Consider the following 12169-nt stretch of genomic DNA (forward strand, 5'->3'; position numbering starts at 1 on the left):
GCACATCCTTAAAAAAGCATTATCATTTTTTCAGCGATACATCATTTTGTTTGCTGTTTAATGAAAAGATCATTTACATTTTTTCAAATAAAACATCATATTCAAAAATGACATGCACTTAATTCTATAAAAATATCTTTTTTTTAAAAAAAGGAAATTATATTTTTGGTAACGCTATTATTAGCTATGTCATTTTATATCATTCGCTGCACAAACTTAAAAGTCTTGCAGCATTAAGAAGAAAATGCATACAAGGAGGAAAAAGCAGACAATAACAATTCTGCAGTTTGCAAAACTAGCTTACAGATTCAAGTTGAGTTTTTGATCCCATTCAGTCAGAGACAGTGTATTGTGGTGAGTCTGGGAGTAAATTTTGAATGCTGGTCTTAAAAATATAGCAAAATCAGGTCTCACTACTTGGGAAAAGGTTTCCACTGAATGTGTCATGAATATGAAACCCTACCATCAGTTCTGCAATTGACTTTTGAAGTCCTCTTTTTATGTTATAATTAGGGCGTAGCATATCTGGGGGAGAAAGAGAGTGAAGTAGAATATTCTTTTCCATATTGAAGCAAATATATAGCATTATACAACCATTTTGTATTTTAATACCATTTTCAAAGAACCTCCACTCTTATTTGGGTTGACATTTTGAGGATTTTAAATTTCCATGGTCTGCTAGCAAATCTGGCAAAAAGTGATAGATACGTTAGCAGAGTAATTCAAGAAATGAAATTCAAAACCAGCTGAACTAATCCATACCAGTGAGTGTGGGGACCTTAGATTAGGTCAAGGAGGTTTTGCTCTTTATTGGCTGTGTATACCTTCATGATCTCAGGAATCCACAAGAGTTTCTGGCCATTGCAGGTCAAGCAGCCTCCCCATTATGCCCTGTAAAGTGTGATCTGTACAGAAACCCCAGTGCTTTGGGAGCTCATAGGGAAAATCTATTTACTCTCATTCAAACGCCTTCCTCCAGCACACCTTGGAGGGCCATCAACCTCAGGTCATCTGCCAGGAGATCTTTTCACCTGTTTTTTCTCTACAGAGGATACCCAGTACCTCCTCCCACTACACCAGATGCTAGACCCAGGATACAGAGGCCAGACTGAAGGTGAAAATCTCATCATGATTAAACTTAAGCTTGCACTTACATCCCTTCCTGAACCAAGATGTCCTCATACATATGTTAAAGTGATTTTCCAAACCAGGGGCAAAACCACTGTGTCATCCCTTGGTTTCATTTGCTTTGTATTGTTTAATACTGCAGTATAATCTTGTGGATTTTGTTGTAATTTAACAGTATTTTAGTGACTAACCCACTGTCCTTTCATCTTCCCTTTCTTATTCCTATTAAAGAAAAATAATTTTGGAATGCATGTCTTGTCTGTATATGACCTACCATATGTCTCGGGAGATTTAGGATACATTTATATAGTTATTTAAGTCTAGATCCATGTGCAGTTCGATTTATGTATGGTCTAATAGTATATATTATAGAAATTATTTTTTTGCTTTGACAGCTTTACTGTCTCTTTTTGGAAATGAAACTTTTATGGTGAATTTCAGAGATTTTGATATTTTTTTGGTAACTTCATTTAGTCAAACAGCCTTTACAAAATAATCAGTACTTAAAGTTTTTTCTTTGTTGTTATGCATAGAGGAGGGAGATTGAGAGAAAAATGTGGTAATTTTTTAACCTGATGTTTTATAGAGTAAAATAAAGAATTGCTAGTTGAGAATCTGATTCAGTGTTCCATGACCAGTGGCAAAATTTCAGCATTTTTCAGTTATTATAGGGAGGAAATAAAAAAAAAATCTGATTTATAAATTTATGAATCAGAAAGGTACAGCTAACTGTTAAGCCAGATGTACAGCATTTTGTATGGGTTTTGGAAATAGAGCTCTGCATTTTCCAGTTGTTTTTCTGTAAAGTATGGAGATAGATTATTCAGGAGCTGGGCATTCAGCTCCTACTTCATTATAAGAATCTTGTTATAGTAGGCCAGCATTGTTCACTTATAATTTACTGAATTTTTTACTTAGCTGTATAGAAAAAAACTTTGACTTACAACTGGGTCAGAGCTCTTTGACTGGAAAATTCATTATGGTGCATTTTCAGAACACTGCTTCTTTTGCAGGAATTTGTATGTTTGTGGGCCTTGAAAAGTCAGCTAGAGAAAAGACTTGCATGTCTGAAGCAATTAAACTCCACACACAGCATGGCCATATATGGGTAATTGGGTATTTAAAATTACTTAATTTTGCTGTCTTTTGCACTGTATCCTCGTGTTCTTATAATCAGAAATTTGCTGGGTGAAATAGGAAAAATTGAGCCAATTAAATCTTCACTTGGGACTGTAAGCCCTTTCCCAAGGAACGGTTTTGTAATGTATGTTCCTACAAAGTCTTCTGGCACTTTGTACTGATCCTTATTGAAGGTATTACATGTTGTCACAACATTAGAATTAAATAATAATGTGAAATTGTCATGTAGATGAAATTGTTACTATTTTGGGACTAAATTAAGTTGAATTACACCTAAAATAATGGCAAATTGTTAATTAAGGTCCCTTGATAATTGCAATGACACAAATTTTTGCTACCATAAACTGCTAAATTTTAAGCATTTAAAGCAGAACTTTTCCATAGTGAATATGTGATCTTCAAGATACTATCTTTCTTTCTGAGTATACCGAAAGTCCAGTCAAAATTGGTTGTTTTGTTTTGTTTTGTTTTGTTTTTTTGACAACCCACTCAGTGGAAAAAAAGGCTGCTAATCCCATCTTGACCATTCCTCTTGCATTCCTAGTTTCTGATTCCATCCCAGTTTCCCCTTGCCCCAGCATACTTTTCTGTCAACACAGTTGTGCCTTCATGCTGGTAAAACTAAGATTGAACAGGAATGAAATGACACTGTGACTTGGAGATGATGGAAGAGAAGTAGGAAAGAGCAAGAAGACTAAAACAGGCTGGGTGAGTATTTTGAGAGGGGCTGGTGAGAGTAGGGTGGGATGGGAGGAAACTGGAAAGGCAGCAGCGACTGGGAGTGCAAAAGAAGGGTTTATGGAAGAAAGCCTGAAAAGAATAAAGAAATTAAGCAGCATCTTGAGCTTCGTGAGACAGACTATGCTTAGAAACCTAATGGGAGGGGTAAGGAGGGGCAGATACTGGGAAAAGACACATACCTGTAAGCAGGATTTTTGCTGAGGGGAAGAACTGGATGGATAGAAAGCCAGCCAGGAATTGTGAGTAACATAGGGCAAGAGACTGGGATTGTGACATCTTGGGAAGCAGAGAGAGAGATCCAGCAGGGAGTCAAACATGCTGAGCATGCAGATGGAGAGAATAAAGGCAGGATGAAGATACTGAAAATGAGGAAACAACCTTGGTTGCTGAGATGGAAGAGTTGATGGACTGGAGTGATGAAGAACAAGGCTGGAGAGAAAGTGTAGAGCTAAAAGGATAAGAAAAAAAAACTGGGGTGAGAAACCTAAAGAATGGAGGCTGGAAATCACTGGCAAGAGCAGACTGAAAGAATGAGCAAGAGAGATGTAAGACTACAGCAAGCACAGTTTTTGAAGGGAGAAGAAAGAAGAGGTCAGAACAGAGAATTTGTTTGGTGGTACCTGTGAATACTCTTCTTGAACACTCTTCTATCATGAACCTGGATTAGGAACAATTTTTCTGAGCTTCTTCTCTGTAACTAGCAAGCATCCAGAAAAATTGTTAGCAAACTGTGTGTATTGGCTCCTGCATTTACAGTTAACTTGAAGGGTGAATATTTCACTGCATTAGCTCAAGTATCCTTCCAGACTCCCGTTCTCCAGCTGAAAGTCCCACAAACCTTGTTTATGGCTTTGCTGTTATGAGTATGGTGCTACTTGGAAGAACATCTGAATTGTTGGTATGGAGTTTAAGAAATCAGAGAAAACTTGAAAGGAATTGCAAGTTTGAGTGTTAAGAAATGTGTGTATGTGGGCTATACAGCACTGGCCCAGCCATTGTCTCTGGTGTGCACTTGAAGACACATTAGGGTGCAGGGCTGTTCCCTCACCACACTCACACAGAAAGGAGTAGAGGACTAGCCAAAGCTGTCAGGAAAGCAGTGCTGGTTAGACAAACCTGGGAAATCCAAAAAAGCAAGGCTTCCTGCCTTTTCCTGAATTAAGTTTGTCTGTAGACTGAGGTGGGGCTAGGACTTCATCCAAACAACTGAAAAAGGAAAAAGAGAGGCCACTGAGGAATTTAATGGGGCAGCATGCTGAGAGGCAAACCTTATAAACTGGCATACTAGTGTATGTATGTACTTCATTGTAAAAGAGCCTGAAAGACAGGGTTTTTTTTAACATGTTTTTCAGTTTTAAAGCCTTCATATGTTTATCTTTGTAGATAGATAGATAAAAGAATATTCCTTGTCTCATGAAAAGTTCATAAGGTGAATGATGTATTCTTTCAAAATGTCATCAGTCTTCCTGGTCCAAGTGGTATTCACAGCAGGTTCTCAGCCAGTGGAAGCAAAAGTGCCAATGTCCTTTGAACAGTATAGGGGCAAGTCATGCATAATTGAATCTCTTGGTTTTGTTGTTAAAGCACTTGCTAAAGCACTGATTTATCCCAGCGGCCCATGTGCTGCACTTGCTAATCTGAGGGGAAGGTATTTGTAATTTTCTAAGAAAGCTTCAAAAACCTTTAAGTTTGCGTGTCCACAGAGAACACATCCAAAAGGATCCACCAGACCATCTGGTGCAATTTTGTGTCTGTGAGACACTCTTCCCTGTCTGTCTATTGCTGTTGTGCTGATGCTGGTAACTCAGCTGAAGCCTGTGTTTAACAATACCTGCCAGAAAAGCACCCAGATTTGCTCTGGGGTCATTGAAAGACTGGAAGTCCAGAACTATCCTTGAAGATATGTTCCATAGATTTATTGCCTGTGCTGTACAAGAATTTCTCCTCTTTCAAAATATGAACACATCTGCCTTCCTCTTTTAGCCACTGGTTTGTTTTGCTGCTAAAATCAGCGGTTTTTAGTGCTTTATATATTTTCTTTATGGAAATTTTTTTTCTCCACCTACACACCAATCACTTATTTTTTGGTCTTCTTTTATGACTAACCTTCTTAAAGGTCCTCTCAAAATCTTTTGTCTCATGTTTGGGTATTTTTTCTAATTATTTTTGACAACTTCTAATTTTTCAGCATTATCTGTTCAACCAAGAACCACATATGCCCTATGACATGGATATCTGTGTTCAGCTGCTTGCCATGCCTCCATCCTAAATTCTTTGCAGAGTCACATCTTTATGAAACACAGCTTGTCATTCAGTAGATACAAACTGCATTCCTTGTTCCTGAACTTGTCATTTGATGCTGGTAAATCACATAGGATAAGAGGTGTTCCTGTGTGTTCCTAATTCATTCATATGCTTCTCCCAACTTCATTCATTGCTTCATCCATCTTCATGCTCTCCACCCATTTTATCTTCACTAGGAACACTTCACTGTACAGAGAACTGAAGATTCGTACCTGATGTACAAAGGAGCTAGTAAGAACACAATCCTGAATCCTGTTCCATTTTCAGGGGATACCTGTTGTCTGCATTTTACATTGAACATCTGTGCTCTTATTTTATGATATAGTATTTATTTTATGATAAATGATTATATTTATGATAATATTTATTACATATGATAATATTTATGATATATTTGTGATAATATTCATTTTATGATAAAATAAGAGCACAGACTCTTGTTTCACCCTTCATGGCCCCTTAGCAGTGAGGCTGCACACGGGAAGGCCCCTGATTCCCTTCATGCCAAACCCTAGGAATCTCTCATGTTTCTACACAAATTAGTAGCACTTGAGTAGAAAGGGTGGACTGTGGGATGCAGGGAGAAATCGTGTGTGTTAATCCCTAGTCCGGTAGATGATGTGCTTTCCTGAGAGATGTGTGTCTTTCTTTTCTTCAGCTGAGAAAATGGATCTGGCCTCGGTCACTGCACAGCTGAGCAGAATAGGAGGTTAGTTTATAAAAGACAATCCATTAAATTGTATGCAAAAATTATTTTGGGTGCTTTGTCATCACCTCTTCTCATTGCTGGAGACCTCTTTTCCTCCCTTGCCCCGTAACTCTTCTCACAATGCATGCATCTGGGGGAGTTCTCCTCTGCCCCTGCCTAGGCCTACTACAGATTCTTCATACCATATTTTGTTCTAAAGATTGTGAAATTTATATTCAACATTTTAAGTACGGAAAACCCCAACTTTTTCTACAAAGTTGAAGCTCCATCTCTCCCTCTCTCTGTCTCTCTCTCTTTCTTTCTCCCTTCAGGGCAAATCAAATGAATAAATGTCCATGACTGTGGTCCCCCCCGTCTTTGTTTTTCCTTCTCTTTTTGTTCAAGCATTTTTAACTGGAGAGGGGACAGAGTGGCAAAAGAAAGCTCAGGGACAACTAAAGTTTAAAAACTTACAAACGTAGTGTCTCATTTTCATAGGTTTTCTTGATGATGGCTTTCATACAGCACATCACAGCAGAGCTGTGTTGAGGCATCACTTAGAGCAGCACTATGCCACCAGCTTTGGAGGGTTTTATTTATAATTTAATCCTTTTGATAAAACTTCCTTGCAAATCCTGGAAAGGACTTCCACATCCTTCAGTGATGTCGTATAATTTCAGCTTGTCTTTGGCAAGACCGGTTCATCAAGAGGGGTGATGCCAGACCTTAGCAGAGAAATAACCATATCTATCTGTCTCTGGCAGACTGATTCAGTGTTGCTTGAAATGCAAACTGTTGCTAGACTTTTCCAAGATGACTGAAAAAATATTAAATGGGAAGTAAAATTGAAGGATCAGAACAATATAGAATCCTTCCTCTCAAATGTCACTTGTAAATACAAGTGTAATTCCCCTAACCCTGCTGACTATAAAGTATATTTCCTTCCTTCCTTCCTTCCTTCCTTCCTTCCTTCCTTCCTTCCGAACTTCCGAACTTCCGAACTTCCTTCCTTCCTTCCGAACTTCCTTCCGAACTTCCTTCCGAACTTCCTTCCGAACTTCCTTCCTTCCGAACTTCCTTCCTTCCTTCCTTCCGAACTTCCTTCCTTCCGAACTTCCTTCCTTCCTTCCTTCCTTCCTTCCGAACTTCCTTCCGAACTTCCTTCCGAACTTCCCCATTTCATCCGTTCCTGAACTCCTCTGTTCCTCCCTCTCCCCCTCCCTTGTCCTTTTCCAGAATTATTGACTTTGTCCTTTTCCCTATGCCAATTTTAATTTTAAAAACTGCCCCTTTTCATTCAAAGTTATGCCACCTCTTTGTCTCAGTTCTGAGGATTCCAGGATCAAAAAAACAACTTCTAAAAGCACAGAATTAGCTTGGGTCAGTTTTCATAGAAATCAGTGAAAAGTTGATGACTAAAACTGCTCTGTAACAATAATCTCAAATTAATAATTAATGTCTAACTCTTTGCTTTGAAAACCATAGCTGAGCATCTGGGTTGTGCTTTGGAACCTGCCTGCCTCTGGATGCTGACGGAGGGCTCAGGTCAAGCTAGCAGGAGCCAGGCAGCTTCTGCTACTCCTGTGGGATCTGCAAGTCCTCCTGGCTGCTGTTTGCCCTCGGGCCAGTGATGGACTTCACTTAAAATGAAAAGAAAGGGTCAGCATCAAAGCAGGGAAGCACTTGAGGAAAGCCCTCAAGTTGGAGGCTGCTGAGCCCCCATAGCCCATGGGGGCAAAACCTTGTTGTTAATAAAGTCTGAGTCCAAACTGTTTCCTGATAACAAGGAAGGTACTGGCAGGTTGTGCTGAGCTCTGGAAGGACCCTGGCTGCAGAAAGAGGAGTAGGGTAGGATCAGTGCCAGCCTATGTCTGGGCACATTACTGCCTTTACCAAGCCTGTGCCAGTGTGTGGCAAGTTGGGGGTCTGTAATACACTCAGTTGCCTTTCAAATCCCTTTTGGCTGGCACAAAAGCTGCATTGGCACTAACTCACACCCAGTTGTTCTCCATATGCTGCTCTTACTGCTGAGCTTTGCAGGCCACAGCCACAGATGCCCCTCCTTGGGCTCTTCACCCCGTGTTAAGGATGAGCCTGGGGATGGCACAAGTTTCCTTGCACCACTCTTTGGGTTCACCTGTGTCAGCCCCTCCTCAGGAGATCCTACTGCCAGTCAGATCACCATCTTGCACCCCAGATGATCTTTCCCTGAAGCAGAGCATGTCGAGAGCTTCAAGTAACCAACAGCCCTGGTGAGCTGGTGGGTGTAGAGGAGTGTGGGGTGAATTAATGAAGTATTCCTCTGGCCTTTCATGGTCAACTCATGGGAATTCCTGCACTTCAGAAAATGGCAGTTGTATTGCAGCAACACTAATATGATTTAAACACCACGATTTAAATTCTGGAAGGATAAACACTTGTCAAATAGCTGACACTAGTCAATAAATGTCATCTAATAACAAAAGAATCTGTAATCAGCTATGACCTCCATCCATGAGGCATTCACCTTGGATTTACAAAAGAAAACTGGTAGGACCAGCAGCTGGGCTTGCCAAGTTTCTTGTGAACTATAGCCCTGAAATTCTTGTCTTACCTCTCTTTCCATGCCAAGGAACTGATTTTTTTTTTTTTAATTTCAGAGTAGGTCAGTCCATGTATGCCTAGCAACAAAAATTATGCCAATAGAGTCATATGGCAGGAAATATAATGTTAACTTGGTCCTGGCTGTGCATTTTATCCTTAACAAGAGAAAATCAGGAAATAAGGAGAGTGTTGGATTTAATTTGGAATTTCCTGACCCCTTACTGTTTGTTGTCTTGAAGATAACACTATCTAAACATCCACGGTCTTAAAAATTTAATTTCCTTTCTCTATTTCCTCATTTGTATTGCTCAGGCTTTCAGGCTTCTATTGTGGATCCTCTTGAGGAAGAGACTTTTTATAATTCTGAGTGTGTTTTCACAAGACATTTACATTCCTCTTGTTCTTTTCCACTTCTATCCTAAGTGAAAGCTCCCCATTCCCACACATGTAGTCAGCCTGTGGTGGTAGAGGCTAGGCACAGAAAGGAGAGTTTGTTGATACTGCCAGAGCTTTCATATTTTCATTTTCATTCTTCTTTTTGTGCCACCAAAGATGGCTATTGCCCAAAAGGACATGTCATCAGCACTTACATAGAACATCTTTGATCTCAGTGCCCAGTATGATCTGCAAGAGCAAGAAATTCTCATTCTAGAGGCCAAAAATAAACTCCATCTTGTCATTACATCTGGACACCAACAGGGAGAAGCACAGATGTTTTCCTGTGAGGTGACTGAACTCACCTGTGTGAGCTGCTGCCACCACAGTGGAGGAGGGGTGCCCTGTTAGAATTTTGCCCACAGCTGTGTCCTTGCTGCCCTTCCTGTCTGGGAGCTGGTGGTCATACATGGGCCAGGGAGTCCACTTCCATCCCTCAGTGAATTCTCTGCCAAGAAACACCAGCAAATTCAGAGGTATTCTGGCAAGGGATATGATTGCCCCATTGAGACCTCTTTGAAGGCTGAGAGATTCCTCTTGCTTCATTAAAATACAGGATCCACACATTCATTTTATTGATGCTAAAAGGGAATGACCTATTCTTTTAGTATGGTCTGGAAAGTCACACTCTGCAGACAAGGAAATAAAGCCATGTTTTCATAACAGAGAATCTTTTGCTGATTCTACGCATTGGATAGATGATGCACACTACTTCCCACTTAAAATCTGAAATAAATTAAAGCAAATGGCTTGGTATATGTGGAAATTATTTTTAATAATGTGTAGGTATTTTTGTTTATTATTTATGTGCATATAATTTCAGTAGCAATCAACATCTTAATGAAATCTTTGCATGGAATAATTTTTTTAATGAAAACACTATTGTGAATATGATTTGCTGCTCCTAACATAATTAGATCCAGTTTAATAATGTGGAAACTGTTACTATATGAAAAATGTACTCTGAAAACATTCCTGTGATGACACAGGTTCATCAGAAGAAGCTGAACTTGCTTTTCCCAAGGTCCTGCAACATAGATGAGGCTGAGACGCTGTTGCAGTCACACCACACTGATCCCACTGGTGAGATTCTCAGGCGTTTATTTGCAGAAAGACTGTGCACTGTGAACATTTATTTACTTTTTCTCACCAGAGGATTTTACTCCTTGAGTAAGGGATGAAGCCTCTTTCAACTTTAGATTTCAGGAAACTCAAAACTCAATGAGAAATTAAGGTCTTGTTTGGTTTGGAGATTTTGCCATATTATACCACTGGTGACAGCCACTGATGGGGCTTTGTCAGCACTGTCCCCAAGTGCACACAGGCAAAGCTGCTATTTGCACTGGTGGAGATTAGCTGGCTGCCAAACAGCAATAAATTGCACAAATGCAAATCAGAACTTGCTATGCCTTGCTGACATATGTCCCTGCCCATGGCAGGGGGTTCGACTAGAGGATCTTTAAGGTCCATTCCAATCCAAATCATTCTATGATTCTGTGACTTGCATAAAGGGTTTTGCCAGTGTCAATATATTGGCTTTGCAAGTGGAGCATTTTTACAGGGCAGCTAAAGGCTAGTGGCTAGCACAAGTATGGATGTGACATATCACACCTCAAGCAAAGCAGTGGAGAGGACAGTCAAGCTGTGAAATGTGCTTCAGGGTGGCTTGACTCACACATGGGCCAGGTGACTCTCAGCCCACAACCTTTCCTTCTAGAGTACACAGAAGTCTCTTCAAAACTTCTAGTAAGCCCAAGATCTGAGCTCGTACTTTAAAATCTTCTGGTTTTTGCTTGATTTATTTTCTCTTTTTTTTTTTTTCTTGAACATGAAATAATCCTCCTGTTCTGCTCAAACTCACACTGGACAGACCAGGAAAGGAGTGAGGTGGGAATTCCCTCTGGACACCTTTGGAGCTTAGAGGCCACAAGGGGTAATTTTAGCACACTTTGGCCAAGGTTAAATCCAGATGGGCTTTCCCGTGTTGAGACCTATTCTGTCATGGCCTCGCAACTATTTATACATCAGGACTCACATTTTCCAGTGTGGCTGTGTACAGCCATTTTTACACGCCTAATTAAGCCCAGAAATGCATATTTAGTGTTCTAAAGATGACAGAACCACCCAATAATGTTTAGCACTTATGTACATATGAAATGGTGCATGCAACATCAAAGCTGTGTACACACATTAAAAAATTAATCCTTATAATAACTGCTGGGGGCAGGGGGGAGAGGCATTAGCTACAAAGCTCACCTCCCTTGTTGCAGCAAGTCATTGGCAGAGTCAGGGTTAAGCACTGAGAGGATCTGGTGCTGAGCTTTATGCTTCTCACTTCTCCCCAGTTCATATGTTATTTGGAAGGTTTCCTACTCTAAGACATTATCCAGTGGGAAGCATCTATGAGTCCATATGAACAGAATATTCCTTAAAAATAAAGCAGTGATCCCCAGGCTGGAGTGACTGGTGCTGTCGAGGAGATACACAGATATAAGTGATGTTGCCTGAGCTGTTCATGACACAAACACCCACAAATGTGTTGTGACGCCGGGAGGCCACGCACCCACACGCTCCAGTGGTGGGCAGGAGTATCCGGGTGTCGCAGTATTGGGAGCATGGTGCAGAGGAGGGGTGGGTGCTGGGAGATGGAGAAAAGCCCAAAACCAAATGAGTGTGGCAGCTGTGTCAGTGGCTTTGTGCTCTGCTGTGCTCATGACCAAAAAGTACAGCCCTACCTTGGTCACCCTCCTACTCACTGTCGTGATCAAATTCAATCAGCTATTACCAGAAATTACATAAAAAATGACCCTAAAATCCCTTCCAAAACATGAGAGATGTGAGACTAGTGGGGGTTCCCTTCCTGCTCCCTCAGCATTTAGCCAAAGTGAGCAAAAGAAGCACTACAGGAAAATTTAATTTCTCTGCAGACATCCTGTAACTTTATGATCAGGATGCATCCTCTTGCATGATATTATTTGCATGGTTCAGCTGTGTGTCACATGCGTTGGCTTTTGTTTGTCTCTTCCCGTGAGCGGTGAGGTGTACGACACCTCTGAGAAAGCCCATCTGCAGAAGGCAGCTTTCCGAGGCTGGTAGAGACGGTAGCCAATGCTCTGGGAAAGAGCCAGCTCAGATGCAATAATAATGTGA

Source organism: Anomalospiza imberbis, chromosome 3 (genome assembly GCF_031753505.1).
Source record: "Anomalospiza imberbis isolate Cuckoo-Finch-1a 21T00152 chromosome 3, ASM3175350v1, whole genome shotgun sequence".
In the NCBI taxonomy this organism is placed as follows: Eukaryota; Metazoa; Chordata; class Aves; order Passeriformes; family Viduidae; genus Anomalospiza; species Anomalospiza imberbis.